General features: G+C 37.1%; 1 long non-coding RNA gene across 1 annotated transcript in view; it reads left to right on the top strand.

Annotated features, from left to right (window-relative positions):
* The window catches only part of LOC139963892 (uncharacterized), a 20,642-nt gene extending 13,595 nt beyond the window's left edge, over window positions 1-7,047 (top strand). The window contains exon 2 of the long non-coding RNA XR_011791789.1: window positions 5,031-7,047. This is a non-coding gene — a long non-coding RNA (uncharacterized lncRNA). The remainder of the gene's footprint in view (window positions 1-5,030) is intronic.
* Window positions 7,048-26,150: the final 19,103 nt, after the last annotated feature.

The following is a 26,150-nucleotide window of genomic DNA, read 5'->3' as shown; positions in this document are numbered from 1 at the left end:
TATCCCCCCTTCCCCCCCCCCCCCAAGGATCGCCGCCCATGATTTTCACACCATCCGTACTTTATATTATGCTCTTTCATATAAAGGCAGAACAAACGATGACAGTAACTGATAACATGCTTAAACAAGCTTTACCTTAGGTACTGTTACCTCTTTTCTCTGACAATGGTTAATCTTATAAGCGGATGAACACTTATCTAATTGTGGTGCAGTACCTGTAGCGTAGTACACACAATATGCAAGAGTGATGCAAAAGTAATTCACGAACGAGTGAGGTGTAACCAGAACACAATGCATTTTCTTTAATTCCTATAGCTAATATCAAGAAAATTCCAGAGTCTTTTATAAGTCCTTTGAGTGCAGACATGACTATACGGGTTATAATTCTTATTCTTCAAAGAAGCAAGTCCTTCAACAGTCACGCTGTGACTTATACTTCTCCTTTGAGGCAAAGCTTTAACTGACTGTCACCTTCGGCTGATTGGCCACACTTGAGTACATTCATTACGCCAGTATTAACATATATGCGTGATGTACGCGGAGATTACGGGAACTTGGCGTTCGTCTGTGTTCGTTAAGTGCTCGTCTGTTTTCGTCTTACCTTGCAATACGACGTGCATTCAGTAACTGTAAGAGAAATATCTCTCTTTATTTTATTTTCATTCTGCTTTGTATATTTGTATTGAAATCTGTCTTCGGAATGTTTGTGGAATTCGTAGAAAGTCCCACCGGTCTACCCGATGATGCTAATTTCCCCTTAAAGATAAACGAAATGAAAGCATTCATCTAAATCAATTGAAGAGGATGGAAGGTAGGGATGAAGGAAGGAAGGGCGGAACATAGGTCTAGATTTTTCAAAAAGAGGAAAAATGGACTTGATCTTCCTGAGAGCGTTCGTCGTGTGTTGCTGAGAGAAAACTTTATATTGCAACAGACAAGTTTTCGTACAATTTTTTTCCCGTCGAAAACAAACTTTCCTTTTGAGTATAAGGTTTCTTCAACAAAGTTTTCTTCATGACAGCCCTTGTCTATTTCTTAAGATATACTTTTACAATAATAGAAACATAAATCACAAACAGCAACCAAAACACAAACAAAATACAAAAAGATGCCTACTAACAACGAATCTCGTCAGCCACAATTGAAATCGGTTTACTGAATTTACATCGATTGAAAGAAACCTCAAAGTACGAATTACTTACGCGACATTTCGCGTTACATTGTTGGAGATAAAGAAGACATTAAAGGAGAAATAAGAAACAAACCCTGGGGTTCTGCAGTGACCTCTTAGTAGAGACTATAATATTCTTACCCCCTGTAATATTATATATTACGATTAATGAATGAATGATTTAGCAATTAATGAATGGTTTAGCTCATGTAAAAAAACAAAATATTGCGTCACCTTTGAGCAGTAATATTTTATACACAATACGTGACTAATTATTCCAACAAATTTTGTTTGCTTCTTGCTAAGGTTAGAAGAGCGAAGATGTTATGATAACTTTCATGTTTTGGTTACGTTTTGTTTCTTGTTTTGACCTACGTGTTAGTTATGTAGATGCTATTCCAAACAATATTGTTCACAGTTTACTTCCTGCTGATTCTCCTTAGAATCATTGAAGAGTACGTGGATAAGAGGTAGTTAAGAACTCTGCCTTATAGATGCCTCATGTTAAAGTGTGTAAATATCACAGGATTCTCTTGGTATTTGAACATTAAAAAAAAAAAGATGACAAACTAAATATTCAGCATTTGCATAAACAATCTAACCACGTAGACAAAACGCGTACGTATAGACGCCATATCACGTGGGTGCACTGCAAACATACATACACAACAGTCATGCAGCGTATAATATTGAACTATGCGTCTCACCACACAGGCGTTTCATTATCTCTGCTGCACATGCGTAGTGTAAAATCGTAAGTGACACTAATAAGAAACTCGTCTAAACCTTCAACAATATGAGGTTAACCTAGTCTGTAATTTTTCTAAAAAAAGTGGAATACATGATTTCAAGGCCACTAACATCCTTGAACGAATGTGATTATCACTAAAGGAATCGGGCTAGTACTGTTCGTTGTTTCAGTATGAAGGTATATATCTAGGTATATATTCTACAAGGTATGTTAACACATATATAATAAGTGACTGCGCTTGTATCAGAACTAGAAGACGCACATGCGCAGTATCTGCATCATGCATGAAACGGCTCATAGAACGCCAGTTTTTCAGAGAAATAAACAAACAATTAAATGAATTATCAAAATAAGACGGTAATGAATAAGAGGTCAATGGATTAAACTTCCACAAAACTTGTTTAGTGATATTGTTAATGTTCAGTTGTCATGGGAACAAAGAAACAAACACTAAACAGAGCCTATTAACACGGTCGCAACGCTTCGCGTATTTAGTTTGTCGCCCTTGACGGATCAATCCCTACTGACTTTGGCAACGTGTGATAAGTCTTAATTGTTGTTCAGTTCGCGAGCATCGATCGGAGGATCGCCCCGCCACCTCACCCTCCCCCCTCCCCCCGCCCTCCTACCACCGCTCCATTATAATGACCAAATTAAGATAATCTGTGCTAGGATCGAACATATCACCCAATGTACATGAATTGATCAGTTTTTACTGTGAATAAGAGACAACCGTTAATCAGTATAAAGTGAAGTGTGTTATAACACCGTAACACATGTTAGACCTGTCAGCAGATGCTGTTTGTAAGTCTTCAGTTAGCAACTGGTTTATAAATGTAACACATGTTAAGAAATTATAACACAAATCGGTTTTAACTGATAAACGGGTACTCACCTTTACCAGTTTTAACTGATAAAGCTATTGACATCGGGTGCGCAGATTGAAAACTTTGATATGATCCTCCCCATCTCCCCCCCCCCCACCCTACTCCCACCACAAATCCACTCGTTTCAAAATATTCTAAACTGTGGACTATTCCTTACAGGCGTTAGCTATAAAAGGTAGCAAATGATAAAAAAGCAAATACTCTTGTACGTGTTCATTTTCTACTGCATCTGGTACATGGTGGTTTATATATATACTGTCATAGCATTACAGAACTTACCGAGGGAAATGAGTGTGGCTTATAACAATTGTTTGCTAACATAAAACTGTGATGTCCAATCTGGAGAGGGTCAGTAAGAGTTACCGTACATAACTAAACATATTAAATGATTGCATATGCATGCCCAAAGGATGTACAGCATGCTGTGGGCATGGAGGGGAGTTAGGGGTGGAACTAGGGTGGGGGGGGGGGACAGCACCGAGTCCGGTCCAATCCGAGTCCAGTGTATCGAATCTAAGGCACATCCGACTCCCGAAATGAAATCGGTCATTAACCTATATATACTCAATTCCGAGTCGGGACTCAAGAACTCCAGCTCAAATATACGAGCAGATATTTTCTAACGGATAAGATTTATCTGGCGAAAGCCCGAACTACAGATAAATATGAAGAGGCATAGTATGTAAAAAAGTAGGTTCGAATTCCTTTGCTTGTGCCGTGTTTTCTTCGCCTTATATCTGAATTGGTTACACAGTCACGTACGTTGTATAGGTCGACGTAGTCAAGAATAAGCATTCCACATTGTATGCATAAGCAAAGCCAGAATGATTGAACTTTTAATTTTTAGGTTTGACAAACAATCACCGAAGAACTAACGTGGTTAAATTTAATAACACAAGTGACAAATTTTAAACTTTTAGACTAAAATTTCAGCGAAGGCTCACATTTTGTATTTGGTAATTCAATGAAGTTAACTATACCCTCGTATGCAACTGTATGCAGTGACCTTTTATATATGGAGTCTATATAAGCTAGTAATATAGAAATGAAGATCCTGTAGTAAATATCATACTTGCGGGACCAACAACAAAAATATGAAGTGGCGAAGATTTCGTTGAAAGATTTTAACTACAGATCGTTTATACCCTCAAATGAAATGATATCGAATATATTTAATATTGTTTTTTTATAGGTCTCGTATGCCACAATTATTGCTCCATTGACTTACACACTAAATGTGTTACTTTCCAAGGCCGCTAGAACATAGAAGTTTTTAACTGACATGTACTACCCACCATTCTTTCAAGTTTTGCAAACATCGTCGTTTAAATTTTGAGCTAAAAGAGGTCAAAGAAGAGGGCTTCTCACTTGTTTCACCCAGGAATTTAGCCTGAGAATGAACTAGAAATTCGCCCGTAGCGAGCGACCCGCATAGTTGAATTGGAGAGCTTAATATGCTTCATATAGCAAAAGTCACGCGCGCAATATGACTGAATTAAGTTACGCCCAAGCAAAAAAACGCAGAACATAACATCTTAGGCTGTTTCTTGTCAATTGATATGCGTTTGCACAAGTACGTCACACGGTATGTAGATCTCACTTGTGATTGGTTCATCGAGACACATATTGATTAACATATTCATGATTTGTATTGTAGATCGACCAACGGCGAGTAGCTAAAAAATATTCCACGCTAGTCTCCGCCAATCGGAGTTTTGTCGGCGTACAAGCAACATGTTCGGCTACATGTTTATCGTATTTATCAAAATGTTAATTGATTTGGAAAAGGAGAGATAAATATCAGAGTGAAACGTTTTCTTTTTTGTTTGCAAGAGTTTACCTGCCCCTGCCCCTGCCCCTGCCCCTGCCCCTGCCCCTGCCCCTGCCCACGCCTTCCACCCCACCTTGAGGTTGGTCGTTATCTGTGTGGCACAGTGAATGGTTTCCCTGTCCTGACGTCATTCGTATTTAAACAAAAGATTCAAAACGTTGCCTTGAATATCCATAGGGCATTAATTTATTGTTAAATGAACCCCAGGAGGTAAAATACAACGTTTACATTTTTACCTTTGTTTTGTTTTGTTTCTTTTCTTTTATTCTTTTTTTTCCTCTTTGTTTTCGTTTATGACCGGTATCCTGGGAAACGTCTTGCATTAGTTACGTCTACATGGTATGCAAAGATAATTAAAATAGCAATTATTTTTTTTTATTTCCTTTACAGAAAGTTCAAGGTTACGCGGTGACGCATGTAAACTATCCGAGACCGTCATGATGAATCACGCAACGTGCGCTTTGTCAGTAACAACTGTGTGCCTCCTTTACATCATTTCACTGGCCGGTTGCCCTCCTCTGGTGTCCGCTTTCACCTATCAACAGGAATTCGAACAGGACCAAATCAATTCCTTGCTATCCCAGTTTATCCAGTCCCCTAGATCACGTGACACTGACCAGTGGCAGGACTTACAGCAGTTGAAACAACACTGGGAGAGAGACCAAACACAGAGTAAACGCAAAGAACGTCTTAGGCGAAGACCCGGCTCATGTAATCCACTTACTGGTAAATGTTCCGCTGGGTGGAAACGTTCCCCTCCTCCCTCTTCACCCGCCGAACCATTAGCGGCTGATGTGGATTTTGGAGTCCGGAATATAGACTTGCCACAAATCGTTTCCTCTCCGTATCTCAACATGAAGAGAGCGCCAAGCCGTACCCTGTCCAACGGTAGAAGGCAAGGTAGTTATCCAAGAGCTGTGAGAAAACCCAAATGTAACCAATTCAACGGACGGTGTTCTGCAGGGTGGAAAAGATCTCCCATAATCACGAATCCATTCGATAATCACCAATCTTTTGAAGAAAGTGGTAGCAACAGAATCGACGAAAATGTGTTTGACGTTTTGGATAGGCTTGATGACGCTTACCGGCAAGGATTGACAAGCTTGACAGTCTGAAATATGTTGAGCGACTTTATGACAATATCTTTTGTTTCCCTTTTTCTAAATTTCGACAATGGTTGAAAAGAATATACCATATACAATTTGAAATAATTGACCGCAAAGTTACGACGCCGTTCTCTGTAGACCAATATTAATATTTTTCTTCAAACTTTTAGGAAGATTTTATCATCTTTGTTTTTAAGAGTTTTTTTTTTTTGAAGTAAGATTTTCCGGCTTCTCTCGGACGAAGCAGTAGTAAAAAGCGGTTTTAATATCACTATTTATGTCTATGCTGGTAATGTTAAATTATATGACACAAAAGAAAATATAGTTATCTGATCAATGATTGGTTTAGTTAATTATGACATCATACAAAATAAAGATGATATTTTAGTCACATTGTTAGTCACCTCAGAAAGAGATAATTCTGCTTCTTGAAAAAGGCGTATAATCTTCTGTCAAAAATAACCAAAAATTACCACTAAACACAAGTTTTAATATATTCATGCAAAGCGGATTTAATTTTGCTTCTTAATTTTATGTCATAATAACAACTAGTGACGTATTTCACGTCTTCAATGCGCAGAATCAGTAAAAATGGCATATATGACTTCTTTAAAGTTACAAATAATGTACTCATGTACATAATGAGAACAATAAAGTTTAAACAATTTAAAAAACAGTTCCTTCATTTTCTTTACCTTATCTCTAAAATATTATCGACATTTGTTTTATAATATGATGCAAATATGAAATATTTGGTAAAGGGATTTGTAAATCATCGTCTAAAAACATACCTTTGCCTTAACAAAATTCGACATTGTTGTTCAGTAATCGCAGGGGGGACTTTAGCGAGTGTTATCCTTCATTGACAGAGTCGTTTGATCATTAGTAAGGATATCCATAGAAACAGGTTCCTTCTCTGCAGCGCAGATAAGAAAGCCGAGATAAATACCGTTTTCATTCAGTTTAGATTCTAGAATAATTATACTTCTCTAAGTATATTAATAAGAAGAGTAACTCTGTAACCTTGGGTAGCTTTATAACTCATTTGCGTTAATTTCCGATTGAAGACGAGAAGTAATTTTCTTACAATTAAAAAGATAACGAACTGAAGTTTTAACACAGGGCAACGACCAGCAATTTTTTGTTTGGTAGTTAGAGCTATTCCCATAAACTAATTCGCTCAATTATCTTACATTGATAAGATATAACGTTACCATTCCACACAATATTATGTTTCATTGTCATGATTATACACCTGTAATGTAAATCCCTCTACAATCTTGTTTTTTTACCGACGAACCCCAAAAAACAAAGAAAGAAAGAGAGAAATAAATAAATAAATAATAACGAAGCATTTCATTATCATCATCACCCATTCTAACAATGCTTATCAACTTGCCATCATTTCAAATCCAATCAGTATATATGTTATAGACGTTGTAATTCATCCGTTTGATGCAGAGTACGGGATCTACTGTAATTGTGTAACTTAATCATGTACCGTATCCCTGTAAGACATATTACAGTGAATAACGGTATTAACCGAAGGTATCATTACTTCGATCCACAAGTCATACTAAAAACTCGAAAGCAATTTTTGCTTCTTAAATTCGTAACGAAAATTGACAGGTTTGGGGGTAGTTTCACAGAACAAAAATACTACTGTAGCAAACGAAGCAGGTATTGGGAATAGTAAAGGTATAGTTAAGTTAAGAACTGTCCCGGAGGTCATAAACATAATCAAGGGAATAAAGATAAGAAAATGAAATAAAAACACGAGAGGAAATTATAAGATGCTGGATATGGTAACAGTACAGCAGGTTATAAAAATGACTTTCTAGGTAATAAAGGTACTATAGGTCACACAGGGATTATGTAACATATATGTGTAGGTTGTAGAGGATTATGAAGGTACTAGAGTTCATGAAGGGATTATAAATTATGTAACAGATATGCATAGGCGTAGGAACCCATTTTGATTGGGGGGGGGGGGGGCTGTAACGACTTGCCCGAAAAAATATAACCAATTTTTTTCACGCGTGCGTTTAACATCTTAACGTACATATCATATAGTCATGCATGCATCGGTTATTACATCGCATGCCAACTACATGCAATCATTCGCCGTGTTATAACCTCCCATATTGGTTATAATTTTTGGGCAAGTCGTTACAATAATAATGATAATAATATCAGTTTAACCATTGAAAAACACATTGCAGTTTATTTTTCTTTCAGTAGGTGCCCGAAAAATTCTCAGCATATTGCCCGAATTTTCACAAAAATATTTGGTTGGGGGGGGGGGGCTGCAGTCCCCAGCCCCCACACGCTCCTACGCCTATGCATATATGTATAGGTATAGTAGAGGATTATGAAGGTACTAGAAGTAATAAATATATACCAGAGTTATTTAAGTACACTAGAGGTAATAGGAGAAGCTAACGGTAGTAAATGGATTCGAGATTAATAATGATACAATAGAGGCTAAAACACAGCATTTAACATAGCAAAGTAAGAGAGTTCTTAAAGGTACTAGAGGAAAATATTATTATAGTTATTTTAAGCGTTTCATGCGAAATAATCCTAAAGTGAGAATATCGACATTAATAGTTGTTATCAGGTAGACACATCGAGTTTATGTTCAATAACTAGTTTTAGACACACTTGATTTATTTCGACGTCAAATAAATCGACTATTTAGATTTAAATATGCGAAATATTCAATACACAATATATATGGTAACATATAAGTATAACAGGGGTTATCAAGATAAATGATCGTTTTGACTGGAACTAAATACCTATGTTTCTTTTGTGAAACCGAAAACGATTTTCTTCGGTTGAATATATGCATCAGATGCATTCAAACTGTATTTCGTTTTTTTTTTAATTGTATCCCCTCACTCTCCTTCTCCCCTCCCTCTACCCCTACACTTACCCTCCCCTATCTCACAGCATTCAACATCTCCTCGATATGTATATATTTTAAGCCGTAAAAATACCTCTATTTATGCCCCCACCTCCCCCTTTATGGACCACTTGTGAAACAAGTGAAGAAATGAATCTATTATGATGCATCACAAATGACCAACCACAGAGCTGCCAGCTAGTTTGAGAGAAAGGGTCGGGGTGGAGTGTGTAGTAAAGAGGAGGGGGGGGGGTGTCGGATCGGCGGTGGGGTAGGGTGATTTGGAAAGGGAAATTTATCTAAAGTTAATCAGTTTCTTCTTCAAGTTTAGCATACTTATATATAATTGAGCAAAATTGTTACCAATTTCTCCGAGACAGTTTAGGTTATAAAATTTAGACCAATTCTCATTGTTTGCGATGGTTTTCAAATATTGTATTTTGACACGTTTCTCTAACGTAAGGAGTCAACTACTAATGAGTGTTAATGTAACTGGTAAACTCTCATTTTTTTCAAAACTTTCAAAAACATATTCAAACTTTCCACTTACAAACATTTGTACCTTTTTATTCGTCGGTCAAAAATATGTTTAACCATGGACAAACCTTTCAACGACAAAGAAACTTTACTCTGCGTTTACTATGCAATGTAGGTTACTATGGTCCTATAAATACTTATAGTAATACTAAGAGTAGTATATATATAAATAATATAAATACTTTATGAGTGTGTGACAGTTTGTTCGACGTGCCGCAGTTTCTTAACAAAAGTGAGACCCTTTCCCCGATGTATAAAGGGATCGGGTGGAGTGTGGAGTAAAAGGGTTCGAATTTTCGGTAGGGTGGGGTCAGTACGTAAACTGCATTTGCATAGTTTTAAATTGATTAACACAGTCGGTTGCACTAACTAATTTGGATGGCATTAGAAAATATTTATTCATCAACTTAAAAAGCTAAATGGGCTGGGTGAAAATGTTAATACTTTGCATGTATTTCTGTATGTGATTTAACACAGTTAGCCTATCAAAAATGTATCTGGGCGACGAGATGTTGATAATCTCGTTATGTATGTAGACATTATAAATATTATTTAAAAGATGAACCAATAATTTAAAGAATTTCCCCGTAGCTATACTTACTTTTAATCTTACTTTAAGTGATAAAAATAAACTTAAATAAACAGTCAAAAGAATTCAAATCATTCCCTCAACAAATATATAATAAAGATCAACACAGCAGAAAAATTCCACTTCACGACCGGTTTCGCCCCTTTGGGACTCATCAGGCGAAGGTATAGGAATCGAACCCCGGATCTTGTGCCACAGACCGAAGTCCGTACCACTCGACCACAGTGGTTCTACTGGTGTGTGAATGCGTATACATTGGTTTTGTATAACTGTCATTCAGGGCGTATTACCCAAGTGTTATGATTGTACAGAGTGCACCCCTGGTGCTTTGAATCTGACAATTTACACATCACTTCCAGGGCGTATATCTGTGATACCACTTGCTACATATTCATTTCTTATTTACGGCTTGCCTTGCCTATACAAAGTTTGTGTATTGATTCTAATGATGATATAACCTTGGAAATATCCAACTATGTAACGGAACCTTATTTAATGTTTAGTTACCTATCATCATGTTCCTTCATAAACCGTTAAAACTTAGCGGTTAGGAAAAAATCCAATTTTGATCAGTGAAAACAGTACAAAAACAAACAAACTAAAGACTCAGAAATTATGACACTTGCATATATAGAAACTTGAAAATGAATGTTGCTTTTCAAAGACCAAAAACAGTATCATTTATTCTACCCCTGACACATCCTAGCAAAGATATACTTTACCTTCGTTTCATAAAGAATTGGATTGACATGGATCATATCATTAACATTTCAGGCCAGCTATATGGTACGCTTTAATGATGTTTTACGGAACCCACTCATGCACAAGAACCAAAACGTCAAAACAGGTATAAACCCACATTGAAAATTCAGATGAAATACCCAGAGAAAATAACAATTAAACTCAAGTGACGAAGAGAGTTCCTCCCACACCCTCCGATCAACCAAATTTAGACTTAATTTTGTTTTTCTTAAGGCAAAGATAAACATTGCTCAAGTAGCTTCAGTGAATGTGGTGTGGAATATTTTGCTTTGCGAGAAGAGTCATCAACGATGGAGTCAGATTATACGGAAAATCAAACAACCCGATCCACTGTCGACCCCAGCCCTTCTAGATTGTGAATGTAACAATGTGAGCATGTGAACATTAAAAGAAAATAATTTATTACTGGGATGTGCACCGTAGGATAATCAGGTACTGGCACACACACGCGCGCACCCACTCACACTCACACACACGCGCACGCCCCCCCCCCCCCCACCTATACAAAAAGATTGTCATGTGAATCGATGTTAGTTTGGACTAGATGTCTTGTCTCCGAGTCAGTTAGAGGCCGAGTCCATAGCGCACGCGCTGCAGTACTTTTATATTCTTCCTCGTCCCTAAGTTAACATGTCAATGACATTATCGTCCCGAATCTTATGTACAGATTATCCGTCAGTAAGTCATGCTTCCAACTATCAGCTACTCGAGTGATAAAAAAAAATTGTCAAAACGTCATAAATTATGCAGACATTTATAATGATTTTGATTAATTGTTGACTTTCATGTTATTCCATACTAAATCCCATTAGAATGCAATTCTCTAGCTTGACGTATCAACTGTCAATGAAACATAGTAAAGTAAAATTGCAAAAGCTTTGGAATGTTCTTATTAGTTTCATGCGTGTAATGAACACATTCAAATAAAAATGTGTCTGGGCGACGAACCGAATGGAATTTTAAATAAATTGCTCATTTAACTTCAGTTTTGTGACATTTACAGTTCCGTTGCCAGGGTTTGATTTTATTTTTGGGTGGGGAGTGGGGGGGGGCTGGTGAGGGAAAATATATCGGCTGATATCTTTCCTAGGGAGGGCTAAAGGGGTGTCTCCTACCCTTTGAGACATTTATGTTTGGGTATAGGAGGGCTTAGATACAAAGTGGTGGTATCATTTCCAATATGTTAACTTTACATTGTGCAGTACAAACTTTCATATTTAGCGTTTGTTATTGAATGTAAACCTCTTGGTGGAAAGTCAGAATATTTCAAACTTCCCCAACTGATTTAGGTACGGCTTAAAGATGGAAGGACCAAAGGCCAAAAAGGGGGCCGTTGAAGCCGACGGAGTAGGTCTTGGGGGGTGGGGAGGGGGGTCGTCCCCATTACAAATCGTTTTGTGTGAGGTTGAATAAACGATTGACAATGAAAGGAGGTCGCCCCGCCCTTTCTTTGCGCCATGTTTAATTAAATCTTCAGAGAATCTGGTTTGAAACGGCAATTGTGACACCAAAAAGACACTTATGAGTGACTTTGTAGAATGACCATTGTCTTGTTTTACTAGCGTTGAATAGTTATATTTATAAGACTTTATCAACAGTGTTAAGATTAGCCATTACTGAACTTGGCTTGAACCATGTCATACAAAAATATGAAATATTGATAAAAAGAAAACAGAAGAGGAATATTTAATAATGCAGATAACATCTGCAACAAACGACAAGCGACTTCAGCTATATATGCGTTAAGCCGAGCACGAATTGTAAACGGAACATGAATAAAGACAATATACTTATAACAATGTAGCGAACGTTATAGTTGATTTGAGATGCAATTACATATAAGGTAGTTTAGGCATATAGTCCAAGATAAAATCACAGACAAGGCCTAAAGCAGTAGCCAAATATTCACTGTTTGATATGAAAATAAATATACCGATCAGAGGGATGTTTCTCCAACATCATGGCCGTAAAATGGAAGTAAATGTATTTATGAACGAAATGTCCAAATCGATTTTTATATTAAATGAAACCCATTTTGAAATTTCTGGATAATGATTGTAATCAGTATATTGTATATAAAATTGTGTATATATGATACTTTTCATTTTATTATTATTGCTTGGTAAGAAAAGCAGCCTAATAATAACATTTTACATCCCTATTCATATATGAGATGCGTAGGAGTGCGCGCTTATTAGTTGAACATGAGTATGTTCAACATGCCTCTCCTGAATGTTTCATATTCATTTTAAGTAAGAGAAAACCACACGAAATTACTTTTAATCACCTTCAGCACTTTCAGCGAAGTAAACTCGGCGGAAATTATGACTTTTGGTTTAAGTGGTTTAAATTAAAATGTTAACAATGACTTTGAATGTACTTGAGTATATATTTAGTTTAAGTAAAGTCACGCAGGATAAAGACTGGGCACGAAATCCAAACAATTTGATCCACTTTCAACCCATGCAACCCCTGTCTGAAAAAGCCTGAAACTAGTTCCATAAACGAAATACAAAGAAGCAGTACTGTACTTTTTAAGAAAAGTCGCTCAGGAAAAAACCTGGGCACGAAAGCCAAACAACCGAACGACGGATCCGCTCTCAACCCCAGTCCCCTTGCATCGATACTGTGTGATCATCGTCAGGTGTGTATCACGATTCTCATTTTAAGGGAAAATATACTCACATGAACTTAGTCAAAAGGCAGAGAAGCGATAACTTTTAAGAAAAGTCACCTTGGAGGGAAGCTGGGCACGAAAGCCAAAACGACTGATCTACTCTTAACCCAAACTCCCCTTGCATTGACGCTGACTGTGTGATATACGTCAGGTGTGTATTGCCATTCCCTTATAAAGGCAAAATAGTGCTACACATTATTTTAACCGAAACACCGAGAATCGATAACAAAAACATCATGCACAGTGCTTTCAATACCATTACTGCCACTTTACGGTCAGAAACCGTCCGCCTTATAACCAGTGGCGTGCACATTTCCAAAGTCGTGCAATGGGCCCAATGTGCAATTCTCGCTTGGTAGTCATGAAGTCTAGCATTGCTTAACCGCGAATGCACAGAAACGTCCAAACTGAAGTAAACCAAGGTTTATATTTCTACAAATTAATGTGGATTGGAAATAACGTTTAGACATATCAACTTTCACATGCGGCTTCAAACGTATTAACTATGACGTCTGTAAATTAAAATATACAATATTCAAACGAGTATTAGACTGTATCTCCAGTTTAAACAATATAGAAGTAAATGGTCTCTGTTTAAATCATTTGCAATATCTTCTTTGTAGATAATCCTGTCTTATGTTATCATTTTGTCTCGTCCATATAGCCTACATAATGATCATATGATAAACTGTTGCTAAAGTTGTGACGTCAGAAACTGAATATGCAAATCCGAACGAACGTAAATCCTGTTTTCCGAATGTAAGCAATTTAGACGTAAATGAGTAACATTTATTCCATTTGCTCAATGTAGGTTACAATTGCGATGTTATACACAGTATCATTGTTAATGGGTTATTATCACCTGACTTTGTGACGTCATATATGAATATTCAACTTTTGGCAACACTCAATTATCACAATTATTATGTGTTGTATTCCTGTATATCCTTTTAGAAATTACATTTCTATATAAAACAAAAGAACTCTCTTCCTACGCACATATGCCCCTTGCAAACAAGAACATTTCCTATGGATATTTCCTATAGCAAGGGTGTGGGTAATTGGGTGAATTCTTTGTGTTCGTTTGAAAATGCGCTTCTATCGGGTATCGCCCTTAATTGTATACTTAATTTCATATTTAACATGTGTGATTCGTACTCCCACACTTAATGAGTATCATCACCGCTCTGTTTCAGATAATGAGCTTCTTTGAGACGTGATATTAGTTTACCAATTTCTTAATGAAGAATCGTCATTAAAGTATTAATTCTTCACTTTAGCAACCAATAAATGAGAAAACATAAGACATAAAGGGAAGCTCAAGAAGGACGCTTGAAAACAAATTATAAAACTATAAACATTGAAATGTCTTTTTGGACAGTTAAAAAAGCACCGTCTAGATTATCTTTTAATGAATAATCAATTATATCCAAATGAACATGTAATATGAAAACACATATAATATCAAAATACTAAACAAACGACGCAGGTAGATAAGAAATTGAGTTGTTAGTAAATATGTTTCTAGTTAATGATATCACTCTGAGTGAAGTTTTAGGGCAATCTCGTACAGGAAGCAGATTGTTCACTGAAATTATAGACGGAACAAAATTGTCCAACTTGGTTGTTGTCGTTTCTTTGAGAGAAGAAGAAGAAGATGAAACAAGGAACCGAGGAGGTGAGGAGAATTATATTTGTGATCTATATATCTATATATCTCCCACGTTAACACATCTTCAGATTCACAAGGTGTTAAAGAGGTGAAGAGACGGACAGTGTTAAAAGAGAAAGATAGGTAGAGAGGTAGAGAGCGGTAGAGAGGTAGGAAAGGACGGGTATAGACATAGACAAACAGACAGAGAGAGATAGAGAGAGACAAACATACGGAATTAATTCTATGGATCATCCATGTCATGTCACAAAAAGGAACCTGAAGTCAATTATAGTATGTTGGCTCAGTTTCTCCTTTTTTAAAGTTTTAAATTCATATCTATGGTGCTATGGGGGCATATCCCACGCTTTCACGTGCATCCTGTGTGGGTAACCTCCACGATAAACTCTAGACATCATTTAGCTACTGCTAACCTATTCACACGTTGTTCCCTATTATTATACCCTATTATTAACACCAATACTTCCTTAGTTCCTTAAAGGCATTGAAGACTCGCCCAAAACTGCGTGCCGCGCTATGAAAAAGTTAACTTTCCGTTACTTGCAAGTGAAGTTTTCTGCTTGTCGCTACAAAATGCAGACAGTAATGAAACGTGATACCTTGTTATCTTTAGCTGGACCTGAGATGTCCATCGCTGTATCGTTTGTACACTGTGCTGTGGGTGTTGAACGCAGCTGTATATGTACTGACTGTACACTAGTGTATAATTACCGACGGTAGCAATCTGTGTGTGTATTTTCTGGGATCGATGGTGGTATCTAAAACTTCTGTTACACCTCATTCGAAACTAGGTCAGATTACCGGCATTAAACGTTTATTTTTGCGCGAGTCTTCACACCCTGGCAAACGGCAGGACTTATCAAACTGTACTAGGCCGTATGGCAGACAGTGTGTCGTTTGAAGTGCACGTTCATCGAGGGTCTTTAGTGAAAAACAAAGTCTCCTGGGCAAAGAGGAGGCTTTGCAAATAAAATATTAAAGTTTAATTTAAGCGGCTTGGTGACTATATTACCATAGAGAAGCATAGCTTGGAAAATATGGACTACGACTTGATACAGGTGTAAAAGATACATACAAAAACTGCTAATTCTATAATCAGGGACTGATGCTCTGCATTCAGGGGCTGTAGGCTTCTACAATTAATTGTTGTAGCTTACAGTTAGCAGTTGTTGTTCCTACAATAAAGCGCTTGCAGTTCGTAAAATCAGAGGTTAATGTATATTCAATCAGAAGGCTGATGCTGCTTTCACAATCAGTAAGCTGCTGCTCCTACAATTAGGCAGCTACTATTCCTACAATCAGGGGATGCTGCTAATATAATCAGGAGGCTGATGCTGCTCTCACAATTAGAGAGCTGCTGCTCTTACAACTAGGGAGCTACTATTCCTACAATCAGGGGATGTTACTAATATAGTCAGGAGGCTGATGCTGCTCTTACAGTCAGTAAGCTGCTGCTCCTACAATTAGGGAGCTACTATTCCTACAATCGGGGGATGTTACTCATATAATCAGGAGGAGGATGCTGCTCTTACAATCAGTAAGCTGCTGCTCCTACAATTAGGCAGCTACTATTCCTACAATCAGGGGATGTTACTCATATAATCAGGAGGAGGATGCTGCTCTTACAATCAGTAAGCTGCTGCTCCTACAATTAGGGAGCTACTATTCCTTCAATCGGGGGATGTTACTAATATAATCAGGAGTAGATGCTGCTCTTACAATCTGTAAGCTGCTGCTCCTAAAATTAAGGAGCTACTATTCCTACAATCGGGGGATGCTGCTACTATAACCACGAGGATGATGCTGCTCTTACAGTCAGTAAGCTGCTGCTCCTATAATTAGGGAGCTGCTTCTTCCGCAGGATGCTTTAATCCTAATGTTTACTCGAGACCAAAATAATTGCAATAAATTTAAAAAATATAGCGGAAAAACCAAGCGCTATCTTGAATGCCTTTATACGTATAAAGTATAGAAAATGAGAATAGAATAGATAAGTTTCATTTTCAACACGCGGCCATACAAAACCCTGGCTCTCTATATACCATTCATAGTTTTCACACAGTCAGGTACTGGAATCTCATTTTCATGGCGCTCAGTTATTTTGATAAACCATGGTTGAGGAAATTAGTCTCATTATTTGATATTTGAAATACAGGTGGTTAGTCTAGCTTAGATTCGCCTCATCGTGGACGCTTTACAGCTGTAACAGAAAAATAATGATGGCAGTATGCAGAAACTGATAAAGCCATATATTGGTACGTGTTTGAATTCTGTGTTGAGTTCAACTTCCCCCTTTTAGCATTTAAACTATACTAAATAAATTTAACGCTGTAGCATCGGTTCAATATGATATATTATTACATTGCAAGGGTATCCTGAAAGAGTAATGAGGCCAAATTTTCCCTCCTCGCCCCGACCCCTCCTGCCACCCTAGATTCCCCTACGACACATTTAAACAAACATTACAGGGCCCATGCACCTGCTCCCCTCTCCCCACGCACACTGTCACCCAAAAGACGTTCTCAGTCGTCCTCACACGGTCCCAATTTTGAGAAATGAATTTGAGAATGGTGTCAAATACCAATGATCTGATCTTCTTGTAAGATTTCGATAAAGTTAAAAAAAGAAAGCAAAAGTGAACATGAATGTTCTCATGATAGACGAATCCGTTTATTTCTTTGTTCCAATCTCATATCTATTTATCTAATTAATCACTTGTCATTCAGCCTATGAAGAAGATCCCTGCTAGAATCGAAACGTCAGGCCCACTTACTTTGACATATCTTTTAATTACATAAACTACGAGAAACGAACAGCTGTGTTATCTTTCTAAAATAAACAGAAAATACATGATTGTAACCAGTTCTTGGTTCTTCTTTCATTTTCATATTTGTCTTTGTGTGAGATTTAACCTTATCGTCTGTGCATTTAGGAATTAAGTCGGATATTCTCCCCGTCAGACTAAGAGATATAGTTTTACATTAAAATGACTTCTCATACATTACACGGGAGTTCAAGTCTTTTATGATGTGTGCTAATAAGTATGTCTGTGTAGAATGACATTTTAATCATAATTCAATTATATTTATCAAGGTTTTGGCAATCAAGGGTGTGTGGAAATCAAAATAGAACAGAAGAAATAATTGAGAGGTGACATTGAAAAGATACTCGCACAAAAAAAGTGCTTGTGATATTGACTACACAATGATTTTTAATTTCTTTCAACTTTTTGTTTTTGCTGAATAAAGATAAGTTGCAGTTGGTTGATTTATCAAAATCTATCCAGCATTACTTAAAATAATATAAATAATTAAATGTACATTTTGATATGATTTTAAATTAAACAGCAACAACAAAGTATTTTAGAAGATAACCTACTTGTTTCATTTACATAAATCATGTATCACTTATAGTTTCACTTTGTACAATAGCCTGTTCGTTCAACCTCCATGAAGGTTTCGTCTCTTCAGAAACCAGTCTCCCAGCCTCACCCACCCCCACTGACCAAACCCCTCCCTCCCCTGAACATAAGTTGTTATCAACTTTACTGGCAACTTCCGCCCCGTTAAGTTGTGTAAGGTGTTCATAGGTTTCACGCTTCATCACTGTTGGACCCACAACTGTTCTTTAATATCGCCCTCTCCATCCTTACTCTTATTTTTCTTAAAGTAGAAGATTACGTCATACCTCTAAAATGCAACTGTTGTGATAATTATAGTTTTGGTATACCTTGTGTCTCACCCTTGCATAAATGCTTCAATAAATTAAAACAACAAATTGTTTCCGTAGAATAATTTCAAAATTTCTTCATGACCCCTTAATATTTTATTATGCCTTATCCTTCTCTTTTAAGAAATGGTGTTGTGCCGATAACTTTCCGATAAAAAATTGAAATAATTGTAATGGTCGTTTTGGAAGGTAGAAACCAATAAACTATAAGGTTACAATGTCAACTCTTATTCACTCATATACGTCGGTCCCGGTTCATAACCAACATGGTCGCATACAGAGGCCTTCAGCCATTTTTTTCAGTTGGAAATTTTTATAGTTTTCTCTCACTTAAAGGGAGTGAAGACTCGCGCACAAAGAAACGTCTGATACCGGTAATCTGACCTAGTTTCGAATGTGGTGTAACAGAAGTGTTACACCACCATCGATCCCAGAAAATACACACACAGCTTGCTACCGTTGGTAATTATACACTAATGTACAGTCAATACATGCAGCTATACGGTCAATACCCACAACATAGTGTACATTGCAGCGCTGGACATCTCAGGTCCAGATAAAGATAAGAAGGTATCACGTTTCATTACTGTCTGCATTTTGTAGCGACAGGAAGAAAACTTCACTTGCAAGCAACGGAAAGTTAACTGTTTTTTCAGAGGGCGACACGCGGTTTGGGGCGAGTCTTCAATGCCTTTCATGGCAGTTTTGGTCATCCCCCACGAACATCCCTCCCCTCCCCACGCCACATTCTGACCTTCCCCAGACCCCACGCTCACTCCGAACCTCGGCACAAATTGTGATTCAAACAATAACTATTACAAAACTATGATTGTGAAAATAGCTCAACCACATACATAGGCCAAGTACATAGCTTGAGCGTTTTATTGTTTTTAGCTTGACACAGATAGCACTCAAAGATATTGGCTCATATTCCTATCTGTTTACGCACATGTAAGAAGATAAGTCAGAGTTCCATTGTAAAGTTTCCGTTCTGGGACTGTATTGGGGAATTCCCACCCCCCACCCCGGCCCGGCCACTACAAGGAACTGACATTATACCTGACGAACAGATTCATAAGGGTGACTAATATCGGATGATCTTCATCAAAAGGATAATCCCTCTTAAAAAAACAACAACAAAGAGAAAAAACAAACATACAAACAGATAAGACGAAACACGGACAGACACAGACATCAATATTAAAATATGATTTATCTTTCAAAATTGCAATCATATTAGACATTGAAATACGTGTATGTATATATTGGAATTACATCATTTCTTGTCAAGTTTTATTGGCAGCAACTATATTTTTTTTCTTGTACTTAACCAATACAGTTGGCTATGATGACAGGTACATCCTTAAGAAGATAACAGAAATGCAACGCATCGGTCTTGTTACGTGATTTCTGGCGCAACAATTGAAAAGTAAAATTGTCTCCAAGGAGATCGATATATCTTAAATAAAACATGAACTCGTAGAGAAACTGTGAAAAAATATCCTAAGAGAGCAGTCGGGCTTTAAATTTATGGAATACTTCATCAATATTTAAACACAATTTTTACTTGAAAATGAAAGGAAAAAATACAGAGTCATTGGTTGGGCTTCAGTTCTTCTTTTTGATTTGCTGTTGTCAAATAAATACCAACTTTATATTATATTTTATCACTGACAAATAAATAAAGCAGGTGCGTCAATCAATGGGGGTTGGGGGGGGGGTTGGGGACACGCCCTGGACCACACTACTTCAACTTTATCCGTGGTGTCATTTATATCTCCCCCCCCCCCCCAGCCACACACACACTTTTTAATTGGGATTGACCCCAAAAACAGAAAGTAGGGCTGATGAGAAAACAGTTGTGCAGAGGTACCTTTGTGAGAATGAAAAATTAATTGGAGGGCTGGCCAAGGTTAGTATTATTCGGTAAAATCTCTTCTCTGTGGCACTCTCTTTGCCTGTTTCTGTCCCTCGGGTTGCTAAATCAAATATTAAAATATGTTGATGGAGGTAAAGTACAAGATGCAATGGACAAAGCAAGATAACCAAATTCATGTTAGCAAACAAAAACTGCGAAAGAAATATAAAATATAATAGCATCATAAATTACCTGAAACATTAACTTATTAAATAGGTTAATTTATACTGATGTAATAGGCATGCGCATAAAATTCGAGCCCAATATATGTCCTTTGTGTAGGCTCTTTTTGCCCTCATGTAGCCGTTCTCTATTGTGATGATCAAGATGACAGATTTAAGCGGATTTCATGCAGTTGGGATAATTATCTCAACTCTGTGCTTCATTTCATGCATCAAAATACTTCCATTGACAGCTTCAGCAATATAAAGAAAAAAAAACCCTGTTTCTATCAGATAAAGGTTAGAATCTGTTTATACTGCCAGTGTGATTGCTTTGAAGCATGATATGAGAGGACAGTATAGAGTGGTATTAGCATTAGAATCAGATAATGCGTAGGAACTGATCATACTGTCAGTATGAGAGCTTTGAAGCATGATATCAGAGGACAGTATAGAGTGGTATTAGCATTAGAATCTGATAACGGTTGGGAACTGTTCATACTGTCAGTATGAGAGCTTTGAAGCATGATATCAGAGGACAGTATAGAGTGGTATTAAGGGTGGAGCTATGATTTTAAAACTAGGATGTATGGTCATGTGGTCTTTAAAGCCGATAACCATGTTTGGGGGCTATGGAGGGTCCTTCTCCACAAAATGGGGTGGGGGGGGGGGAAATAGCCGTGAATAGGGGAATGCATTCTGGGAACATTCCGTATTTACTTATAATAGATTTTTCCTTTGGTTTACGCTGCAAGTGCAACGTTGCTTTCGTTAGTGTGCACACGTTTATACGTCTGTTTACCTCAATCTTCATTTTTCCATTGAACTAATCGAATCTTAAAGTCACGTGATATGGCAGTGGTTAAAATCATCCAACCAAAATGTATCTTTTACCACGATCTAACGGAGATAATTAAAAAGATATAGGCATATCGCGTCTTCAAATAATTGTTTGCTTGATGTATTGTTTTAAACTATTTTGACAGCCTTTTTTTTCTTCTTATAGGAATTATTTCTGCAGGGTTACCGGAATTGTTTTCGCTTTCATTGATGAGTCCGTTAATTGTTTACGTCATCAGCGCATGGTCCCTTGTAATTAAATTTTGACATATCAAATCAAAAGGCAAAGCAAAAATATACAAAACAACTCTTATATCAGCACAAATAAAGACGAAAGCATAAATGAAGAATGTAAATATGCCGGGTCACTACTTAGCAGGAGTTTTGTATTCTTTATGAAATTGTTAGAATTTCAAAGTTAAAAATGGAATAACAGAAGTAAACGTTGATTCGTATAGGCCTACGTGTAACTTTAGGAATCGTTGTATGAAGTCCAAAAGCCGTTATCAGGTCTTCACTCTCTAAATGAATTAACAGAAAAAATTCATAATTTATTCTCCATCTATTCGTAATCGTAAAAAGGAAATGATTCTTACCAGCTTCAGGGAAATACAATTATTTTCTGGGTAACGAAATATTTAGGCTAAATAATTACATAACATCTATAGCTCTATAGAACAATCAAAGAATGAGGAAAGACAGGGAAAAATTGATCGTATGTAGAGGATGAATAATTGATCAGTTCGTGGACGTGAGTTGAGACGGAGGGGGAGGGGGAGGGAAGGGGGGGGGGCAATGCACAGGAAGGCATAAATGTAACGGTATATCGGAAAGAAAGTGCAACTAACATGGACAAACGAACGCATCTTCTTCGCATATATCCTTCAACTTATGGTTATATTTGCGAGCAAGAATGTAGATAATGAAGTAAGGCGTTTAAACAAAGTTATAAATACAAGACAAATCACTTTATGAAAAGGAAACAAGCTTGTTTGGGCAAAATATTCTTCTTCTCACTTTTCTAAATTTTGAAAAAAAAAAACAGTTTCAAGTCTCAGGACAGAGAGACAGAGAGAGAGAGATGGGTGGAGAGGTGGAGAGAGAGAGAGAGGTGGAGAGAGGGTGGGGATGGGTAATGAAACATAGATATTATTAGCTGTGGTTGTAAAAACGGCGTATTATTTGGGAAAGGAGCTGATCAGGGAAAAGAGATTATCGAAATAGTGGTATATTTTCTTTTCCACAAAAGATTTTAGAAACTGGTCTTCTTGTGTATCTTTAGCTCTCCATTAGAAATTTTTTTGAGGGTTCAAAAATGCATGAAATGTTCATGATGCACTCCAACTCGACCCCCCTCCCTCCCCCAACCCCAATCGTCTTTCATAGCCTATTTCCTAAAGTTGAATTTTTCTCATTTTGCAGAGCGTAACTAACTAGTGATGTCGTCTGTACATGCATGTCTAATACGTAACAATGTGAATATTGCGTTACATTTCGCGTTCCACAAACAGTGACACTTTGCTCATTGTAATTCCTAGATCCGACTTATAAGTCGAATGTGTTGCCTGTCTTCCCTCCATGAGTGAACAGAAATCAAGACAAAATCAAACTGAGCCAATTGCTCAAAAGGGCTTTTGCAACGTTTTCTATTTTCTGTTTATGTTTTTTGCCAATGATATATATGTCGATATCACTTTTACCTTACTGAAGCGCAACTGAATGAATTCAAGCCGATTCGATCAAGAGAAAGCTTCCGGTGTCCATATACCTCGGGGTACTATACGCAGACCCGCAATTGGAACCGAATAAAAATCTGAAAATTAAAGGTAAAATATAAAAAGATGCAATTGTCACAAAAAGTTAAGAAGGTTGAAACTAATTGTCAATGATATTATTTTTTGCTTTGTTTTCGCCGTATTTATTTATAAATGTTTAGGAGGAAAAGATTTCTTACGATTTATCGGTTTTTATTGGATGTACCTCCAGGCAGCGTTGATCTTCCCACAGTAATTAGAAACGACAATGCCAGTTGTGACGTCACGCGACACTTTTTATAACCACCAATGATAAATCAATTTTACTCACTGATAATCTCTGATTATAAAATAAACGACGTATTCTCTTCCTCTCCTTCAAAGCATTTATCACTGAGAATGGGGAAACGAATGACAGTGAAGTTTATAACAGTTTCAACTGTCTTAGGAAACTTACATGATATATTTATCTTTTAACTTGCAGAGCTCAAACATCTTCAAATGGTTGGTTGCTATAGCAACTTATCTTATCTGCATGGTCACAGAGGAAGTTAACCCGACGGGTACTCAGTTGCAATACCATGACAATTTTACAAAATACTGAAAGAGTTTAAATAAAGATATAACAAATATGAATATTTTTTTCAAAAGTTATTCGGACTGACGTTTCGATCAACATATTCTCCTGCAAAAGAAGACTGAAATAAAAGCAATCAGAAACCACAAGTAAATATTCAAATGAACAGATAATATATGCAGATGGACACATAACTTAATGATAATATGAATATTCATAAATACAAAAGCTAATGTTCCCATCAGATACGACGAACTCATGATATACCCTAAAAACAGATTGAGTTTCTGGAGACGGGTGGGCTTTGGGGTGGGTTGTGGGGTGGGTGGGTTGTACAATTCACAATTGTTACTTGAGTAGAAAACTGGTGATTTTGGTGGAAAGTAGTGAATGAAAGTAATGGATCATGCATCTAATTATCTCATAGTCCTCCTTATTAATGTAATATCACCAGAATTCAATTCAACATTCCAAACCATTCTCGTTAGTGAAATCTTACATTTTTTGTAATCGTAATATGACCTTTAACCGAGAGCATTTGTAGGATTGATTCCTTTCGAAGGGAGCCGTGCTACTTGACGTAACATCGTCGCGATCATACGGTTACAGTCTCGATGTGAGGGGGGGGGGGAGGGGGAGGGATTGGCGTTGAGGGAAGATCAAGTTGGTTGGTTTTACGTAAGCTTCATAAGCAATGCAGGACACTAGTATATGTTGTTTCCCTTCAACTCATATTCCTGGTTACGTACTTGGTCATGTTTCATCAAAGTCACCGTCGATCGGGACAGCGCATTTACACTAATCTTTTGTTTCAAGGATCCATGATCCCTCCCGGCGTTTATCCAAACCAAAATCTCAAAGTTCGGATAGCATCAAACACTTAGACATTTAATTCGGAGCTACAGGTACTGCCACAAGAATCCTTGAATATTTTTAAATCTTAATCATACGATACATTAGGCTTACAGAGAAGATGAAAAGATACTTTAAAAACTACACATTTGGTTCCTTATCCTTGATGTGGCTTTTTGAAGATATTTCATGTTTGTCAGATAAACTCTTCATTAATCCGAGAAAAGTATGTCAAGCTGAGATTTCATGTAATTCCCGACGCATTTTAACAGCTTCACTGTCATTTTATGTAGATGTTCATTTTACTTTGAAATATGATACATTAAATTTCCTTTGCTTCAGCTGATCACGTGTTCCGGCGGCTAGGATTTAATACAAAAATGAAGAAAAGTAGCAGCCTCCAGGGCAAAATGAGGTAAAAATTAAACAAAAAATACATTTTTTCAGCTCACTTTCACGCTGACATCCGGCCCTCATTGACATGCAGATAGTTTCAAAAAGTGTATTCAAAATTTCAAACTGTTTTCGCGATAAAACTATGCAGCCACATAAATCAACGAACAGATAATATCAACCCTGCAGAAGAGACTTTATTGTAAATATTAATTCATTGGCTACCCCACCCCACCCCACCCCATCCCACCCCACCCCACCCGACCCCGGCCGTTCGTGGGTGGATGACAGCCAACACCATTTGTACTTAACAACTTTGTAATTTATGTAAACATGTTCATTTGAGGTCATGAATATCACATGTGTTTCTATCGAAATTCGTGCTACTTGGTCTGTAAGCTAGATTTACTATAGTCTAGCCACATTGAATGAAGAGCTCGCGTCATTTCATAGGTAATTACTTAAAAAAATAGAACTCTAGCAGTAGTTTTGTCGTTCTGCAACATTATCCAAATAAAGAAGTGCCATCAAAGTCGTCTTTTTATTACAAGGCTTGGGGCATAATCGAATAATTGAGTCACCTATACAAACTATTCCCCGAACCCCCCCCCCCAAAAAAAAATGTTTTAATTTATTTAATAATAGGCTTAACAACTTGATGCGTAGCATAGCATCGCCATAGAATATAGGCTATCGTTTCTAAATCCTTAATTCAAATTCAGAGACGACAGCTTAAATGCGAGACTGACAGAAGCTTTGCAAACACGTTCGAAATTTGTCGTTTTTAAGATTAACACGATTATCGGTCATTGACTGAATAACTCGTTTATAACTTAACATACAGATAGCTTTGCATATAAAATAATACAATATTAATTTCGCATTAAAACAAAGCCGTGAGGTAATCCTCTCCTTATTCTATCCGTTACTTCATTCTTGTTACTTTATTTGTATTTCACCATCACCGGATTTCAAAATTGTATACAGATATTTTAAATCAGATTAATTTCGTTAATTCGGTTAGAATCCTAGAAT

Source organism: Apostichopus japonicus, chromosome 22 (assembly GCF_037975245.1).
Source record: "Apostichopus japonicus isolate 1M-3 chromosome 22, ASM3797524v1, whole genome shotgun sequence".
NCBI lineage: Eukaryota > Metazoa > Echinodermata > Holothuroidea > Aspidochirotida > Stichopodidae > Apostichopus > Apostichopus japonicus.
This window is presented reverse-complemented; position numbering and strand designations above follow the sequence as displayed.